Here is a 7879-nt window from a genome sequence, read left to right on the forward strand (position 1 = left end):
ACCATACCCCACCGCGGGTCTTCGGCTTCCTCGTTTGATATTCCCCGCACCCCCATGGCGTCCCAACGGACCCTGTTTGTCGTGATTGAGTCTAGTTTGGTATTTCGGGTATCATTCATAGGATAAAAGGGTCTTAGGAATTGCATGCTAGTGGAATTGGTAACCCGTTGACCTAGGTGGAAGTTGTATGAACCCTTAGGACTGTTCTTAGTATGTGAATGACCACACGTAAGTTTATTTATATGTCTTTCCCCTCCCAATATGCTATTACGTGCTCCTATGTGTTATGTGTTGCATGATCCCCCATTTTGGTTACAGACCAATTGGGCGATTCCCAGACTAAGGTTCGAAAGTCGGCTGAAGGCCGAATGGATAGTTCCCGGACTAAAGATTCGGAAGTGGCTGAAGGCCAAATGGATTGTTCCTGAGCCAAGGCTCAGAAGTTGGCTAAAGGCCGAATTGATTCACTTCTTGGGCTGCGGTCCACATGGGCCTCGGTGCTATGACCCACCGACCTGGACGCGCCCGGCGGTGTGTAGGGCCAATAAGCCGAGGAAGGCTGTAGTCCACTGACATGAGTAATCAGGCGGTGTGTACGGCTACGGCTGACTGCGATCCACCGAGTGATGAGACAGCGGTGTGTAGGGCCGTAGTCTCCGAGGATCTTCGCCCACCGACTGACTCTAGCTCAGCGGTGTGTCGGGCTTGATCTGCTACGGTCCACCGACTGTACGCATCAACGGTGTGTAGGGTCGTAAGTCCCCCCTTGTAAAGGGGATCGCGGTCCACCGACTGTGCGCGTCAGTGGTGTATCGGATCTTGTTCCGACGTTGAGTTCGTCAGCGGTTCTCAAAGGGCTGGTTGCGATCAACTCCCCTCATACCACAGTACTGAGGTAGGGTGCTGCGGGACCGTGTTAATGCTATAAGCATTAACCCTCATGTTCGGGGCATGCGATTGGTCCCGTGGCGCCATCAATAATTATGTGATATGATTGATGTTTGGATAATGATGTGTTTGAATTGAAAAGTGATATGTGACCTTAGATACATATTCCTTATGATGTTTACTCTACTTAACTGTTTATCATTGATTAATGTGCTTGTCCCTATTTGCTGAGTCTATTCCTAGTTTTAAAACTAGAGTCTCTTAAGTATATATCTTCCGACTTCAAAATGATTTTCGTATATCTATATATATCTATCTATAATGTATTTCAACGCGTTGGAGTGGGTTACCAGCATCTCTCGCTGAACAGATATATTTGGCTTTCAGGCACAGATGAGTAGACACCAGAGCGCGCTAGAGATCTGAAGCGTAGAGTAGCTAGTTTCCTTTTTCGGCCTGCGTGCCATGCTTATGTACTGACATTACTTTGAGGATTTTAGTTAGTTTGCCTGTGCACCTGAGTTCTCTAGCTCAGGTGTGGCATAACACCCCGTACTCTTATGTTTACTTTCGGAATTTAATGAGGATTTACCTTCATCATATAAGATTTAAAAGTTTCAAAATTTCGGGGTGTTACAGTTGGTATCAGAGCCTAAGTTTGACCCTAGGATAAGACTCTTAAGGACCAGACTTTGGGACATTACACTTGAACTCTAGGTATTTAGGAACATAGGATTCAGGAATCTTAGGACGTGCAGTGAGATTGTGAAACCTACACATAACCGTCCCTCACTTAAATCCCTCCCTAATTTAAAGAACTCCCCTTCGCTTATCACACCAAGGTAAGAGTACAACCCTCTAAATCATTATAAACATTGGCTCTATAGATCAAGCGACATGGCACCAAACAGAAGACAATCAAGGACCCCGGAACCCGCCACACACGACCCCCTGACTCAAACCCTACAACAACTCACCCAAGTCGCCCAGGCACTAAGTGACATAACCCTCTGCAACAACAGGCCACCACTCGATCCACCAAACACAAACTCAGAAGTCGCCCGACAAGTTTTAAGCCATCGACCACCCACGTTCTTGGGAGAAGAAGATCCCGCCACCCTCGAAGAATGGATACGGACCTTTGACAAGATTCTGGGGTCGGTAGAATACCCAGAAGAACGTCGTGTAGAGATAGCCTCGTTCTATTTCGGACACGAGGCAGACCTTTGGTGGATCCACGAGGGGAAAACCTGAACACGCGCCTGCGAGAACGATTCTACTCGACACACGTAAAAGCTTCTATGCACGAAGAGTTCCTCCACTTAAAACAAGGGACGACTACCATCACAGAATACCATAAACGATTCCTCGAACTGGCACGCTTCGCGCCAGAGCTAGTCCCCACAGAATCAACCAAAGTAGAAAGGTTTATATCGGGTCTCAACTTCGAAGCCCGAAAAGCACTAGTAGTGAGCGGACCCCGGACCCTCAACGAAGCTTACTCCAGTGCCACCAACCTCTATCGAATCCAACTACTACAATATGGGGTTCAAGATCAGATTCGAAAGAGGAACACAGGAGGAGGGGCACCACCAATAAAAAAGGACGAGAACCGACACCAACACAAGGCCAAGCAACCCAACTGGACAAAGGCCACAAGAAACAAAGAAACCAATACAGGGGGCTTCCCTTGCCCAAAATGCCACCAAAACCATAAAGGTAAGGACTGCATGGGGAATCCCTTACGATGCTTCAACTGTGGGAAAGAAGGGCACAAGGCCTTCCACTGCACGCAACCCTCAAGCTCACGCCCTATGGCCATGGGCCAACACGGAGGCACGAACAATCAAGGGAATTATGGTGCCCCCGGAAGAGTGTTAATCATGAGTCACACGCAAGCAGAACTTGAGGCCCAGGACAACCTCGACGAAGAAAACAGGGTCCCAGGAGACGAGGATCACGCAGAACCGCCAGAAGAAAACCAAGAAGATGAATTCTGTTTAGGATAACTGACAACCCCTTGTATCCACCCTCGCCAGTAGAATTTCTTGTTTAGATTAATTACTTCGGAATTATTATAAATAAAAATAATCTTAGCATAAAGAAAAAGGGAACTAGACTATCTACATCAACAACAAGGGGAACCAACCAAATCTTCTACCACTAGAAGACAAAAGAAGGAAAAAGACAAAGAATACACAATAAGGAAAACTAAGGTCATCAAGGGGAATTAAACTTTAGACCTCCCATTTGTAAGCCTAAGTATTTAACCACTAAGCCATGAGTATTTCTTGAAACCTCAAGGGAACACTCCCTTCTTAAACCCCTACAAATCCCTAAAAACCCCCCAAAATTCCCAAATCAAAAACCCCTCTATCTTCCCTATCTTCCCCATTTTTGGCATCATTAGGACGGCTTGCTGTAGGACCACCTGACATGGATTGAACCATTTCTTTGAGATCAGCGACTTCCCACAAAGTTGTGAGCTGGTTTTTGCCAACGACTGCTAGATTCTCGATGACGAAACCAGTCTTTTCGCATGAGAGACCCACGTGCTCCTTTAATCCAAATAGGTTATGCTTGATGGAGTGTTGTTCTTTTTGAACTTTCTCTTGTCCTTGGGCTAAGTTTGCCAGAGTTTCGAGAACAGTTTCCATAGAACGCATCATTGAAGCCATCATCATCTCGGAGCTTTCAAATGATTTCATCACAGCCTCTCGGAACTCTTGAACTCGAGACGAGGGTCCAGTTGGTCTCATATGAGGACACTAAGTCTCGACGAAGCTGTAACACCCCGTGTTACGACCCCTAAATTAAAATTAATTAAATTATCACCCACCCAAAAAAGGGAATTAAAATCCATTAATTAGCTAAAAGGGGTCCACCATAGTCCATGGGCCTTTTTCCCTAAAGCCAATCCCTTAGTCCTATAAGAAATAGAATTAGTAAACCCATGCCACTTAGACCCTAATTAGGACTCTTAATTATATAAATAGGGACATAGGAAGCCCCTAGAACTCACACCACTAAATAATCTCTCACCACACAAGAAGTTCCAAGAATTCCCATAGGAGAAATCAAGAAAGAAGAAATCTTAAAGAAAGACCCTTCATAGCCAAGGAAATTAATTAAGGCTAAGAGGTAACCCATGTCTCAACAAAACCTATTTTCTTCGCTATAATCTCCTTATTTGGCCTCCCTCTATATCCTTGTGTCTTGATAAATTCTTCTATGTTAATTGTGATATGTTCTTGATGATTGATAAGATGATTTACGTGCGTTCTTGATAATCTTGATGATCTTGATGTTGAAAAGAAGTTCTTGATATTGATGTGATAACTCTTGACGAATCTTGATATTTCTTGATGTTAAAGATAAAATATGATCTTGATGATTTGGGGTGGGATTAGAGCCCTAGGTTGGATTGGGAATTTGTGTTGGGATGTTCTTGATATATATTTGGGTGGGAATTCGCATGTTCGGGTGTTGTTTATATTTAGAAGTCATAATAGGATGAGTCCTACGTGATTCTTGCTTTCGATCCGTTAATTGCCTACGTGGTGTCGTTATTCACGTTTAAAAGTGTCTAAGCATGGTTTCGTGATCCACAAAGGTTCCCGAGACGAATATATGAGAAAAGAGTCAGTGGGGGGGGTAGGGGAACCCGCCACCTACCCACTGCCCAAAGGACACCGCCCGGCAGCGGGCAGCCACCTGCCCGCCGGCAACCCGCTGCCCGGAGTAGTGCCCTCCGGCGGGCAGCCGGCGGGTGACCCCCACCCACCGGCTACCCGCTGGATCATACCCCACCGCGGGTCTTCGGCTTCCTCATTTGATATTTCCCGCACCCCCATGGCGTCCCAACGGACCCCGTTTATCGTGATTGAGTCTAGTTTGATATTTCGGGTATCATTCATAGGATAAAAGGGTCTTAGGAATTGCATGCTAGTGGAATTGGTAACCCGTTGACCTAGGTGGAAGTTGTATGAACCCTTAGGATTATTCTTAGTATGTGAATGACCACACGTAAGTTTATTTATATGTCTTTCCCCTCCCAATATGCTATTACGTGCTCCTATGTGTTATGTGTTGCATGATCCCCCATTTTAGTTACAGACCAATTGGGCGATTCCCAGACTAAGGTTCGGAATTCGGCTGAAGGCCGAATGGATAGTTCCCGGACTAAAGATTCGGAAGTGGCTGAAGGCCAAATGGATTGTTCCTGAGCCAAGGCTCAGAAGTTGGCTAACGGCCGAATTGATTCACTTCTTGGGCTACGGTCCACATGGGCCTCGGTGCTATGACCCACCGACCTGGACGCGCTAGGCGGTGTGTAGGGCCAATAAGCCGAGGAAGGCTGTAGTCCACCGACCTGAGTAATCAAGCGGTGTGTACGGCTACGGCTGGCTGCGATCCACCGAGTGATGGGACAGCGGTGTGTAGGGCCATAGTCTCCGAGGATCTTCGCCCACCGACTGAGTCTAGCTCAGCGGTGTGTCAGGCTTGATCCGCTACGGTCCACCGACTATACGCTTCAACGGTGTGTAGGGTCGTAAGTCCCCCCTTGTAAAGGGGATCGTGGATCACCGACTGTGCGCGTCAGCGGTGTGTCGGATCTTGGTCCGATGTTGAGTTCATCAGCGTTTCTCAAAGGGCTGGTTGCGATCAACTCCCCTCATACCACAATACTGAGGTAGGGTGCTGCGGGGCCGTGTTAATGCTATAAGCATTAACCCTCATGTTCGGGGCATGCGATAGGTCCCGTGGCGCCATCAATAATTATGTGATATGATTGATGTTTGGATAATGATGTGTTTGAATTGCAAAGTGATCTGTGACCTTAGATACATATTCCTTATGATGTTTACTCTACTTAACTGTTTATCATTGATTAATGTGCTTGTCCCTATTTGCTGAGTCTATTCCTAGTTTTAAAACTAGAGTCTCTTAAGTATATATCTTCCTACTTCAAAATGATTTTCGTATATCTATATATATATCTATCTATAATGTATTTCAACGCGTTGGAGTGGGTTACCAGCATCTCTCGCTGAACAGATATATTTGGCTTTCAGGCACAGATGAGTAGACACCAGAGCGCGCTAGAGATCTGAAGCGTAGAGTAGCTAGTGTCCTTTTTCGGCCTACGTGCCATGCTTATGTACTGACATTACTTTGAGGATTTTAGTTAGTTTGCCTGTGCACCTGAGTTCTCTAGCTCAGGTGTGGCATAACACCCCATACTCTTATGTTTACTTTCGGAATTTAATGAGGATTTACCTTCATCATATAAGATTTAAAAGTTTCAAGATTTCGGGGTGGTACAGAAGCCTCTGGTTGCATTGGTTTCTTGAACTACGTAAGCCTTCGTCTCATCAGCTGCCCTTCAAGTGTGGCGAATTACCTTCCTCATGTCCTTGAATTGCTGCTTGTTCTCCTTGGGCATGGCATTTAAAGCTTTAATAATAGATGAAGAATCGCCCATAGACCTTGGAGCTTGAGGTGGCATCTGCCTTTGCTCAGCACTTGGCATAAAGTCATCTTGGCTTGCATAGAGTGGTGCTTCCCTATTTCCACCACTGGTTGAGCTTGGACTTTGCTCATAGTAGAATCCTGCCGCAACAGGCGGATGTGATCGTGTTGGATGAGTGGTTGATGGCTCTCTGTCACCCCTTGGTTCATCTGCCTCTCGAGTGGGTGTGAAAGATGGTTGGCAGCCTGTTATTCCTTGGGATAAGTCCCTCCTCGGTACTTCAACCTCTCGAGGTGGTGAAAGACTACTCGAAATATCAATGACTTCAGCATGTCTCCTCGGTAATGCATCCTCTTGAGCTAGAGGGGCTGAGTCGTCCACTCCTTGATATAGAACAAATTGTATCATATTTGTTGCCTCCTCAACGTGCTCGGTTGACTCATCGGCAACTGGTGGTGTTGCGTCCTCAACCTCTAGAATATTCGGTTGATTAGTTGAAGGCTCGGCCTCGGCAACGGAAGTACGAATCACTTCGTCCACCATGTTGTCAATATCACCACGAGTAGTTTCATGTCCATTTTCCTCGACTGGAATGTTTCTCCATCTTGGACCAACTTGAGGATTGGGATCCACGAACTCGGCTTCAAAATGAGACATCTCTAGTGCTTGCCTCATTTCCTTTATGAAAGCTCTGTTAGGGTAAGCGAGAGTCGAGCTGTCATCATCGACCGCTTTTCCCTTGCCTTTGGCAGTGTCTCTACCATTCAACTTCTCCTGATAGACTCGGTCTATTTCGTCTAGTCAGGTAGCTATGTATATTGAAGAGGTGCCCATCCACTCCAGAGTAAAATCCTCTCCGGTCCACATGCAAGTTAAACCCTTGGCAATGACTGCGAGACTCGACATGCGCCACTTCTGCCAGGCAACAACTCTCATCGGCTCGACTAGCAAATTCTCGTCAATGGGGAGCATCAGTAGTTTTCTCATTGGTAGAAGGAATAGCATCAGTAGTTGAAGGAATAGCATCAGTAGTTTTTCATTGGTTATTTGTTGTGCCAACTCGACATCAACATTTAATGGTGGTGACTTGTTCAACTGCTTCCTCACCGACTTCACGAGCGATCCCAGCTATAACATCGGAGACATTCTCGCTTGTCACCTCTACTACTCGCATAGGTTCTTGTGGGAGGATTGGAGTTTCAGTGAAGTCCGGAACACCTCAGTTATCGTCATCTTCTCTAACCAGATTGCTCCTCTCCTCAGATAGATGAATCTCTTCCTATTCCACTCGGGTGGTAGGCTCGGTCCTATCATCCTCTCGAGCCACATCCACTTGGTGTTGTTCCCCATGGGTTGGCGCCATCTCGACTGCTGTTGCGGCCAACCCCTTGGTCACCCTCCTTAGTTTCCTTAGAACATTATGGCCTCGTGACTTAGACGACTTAAAAGATTTCAACTTCTTCTTCTTCTTCTTGAGAGGCTCGGGTGCCGATTCAGTCTCTTCAGCCTATTGACACG

The sequence above is a fragment of the Ipomoea nil genome, unplaced genomic scaffold (assembly GCF_001879475.1).
Source record: "Ipomoea nil cultivar Tokyo-kokei standard unplaced genomic scaffold, Asagao_1.1 scaffold2580, whole genome shotgun sequence".
Taxonomy (NCBI): Eukaryota; Viridiplantae; Streptophyta; class Magnoliopsida; order Solanales; family Convolvulaceae; genus Ipomoea; species Ipomoea nil.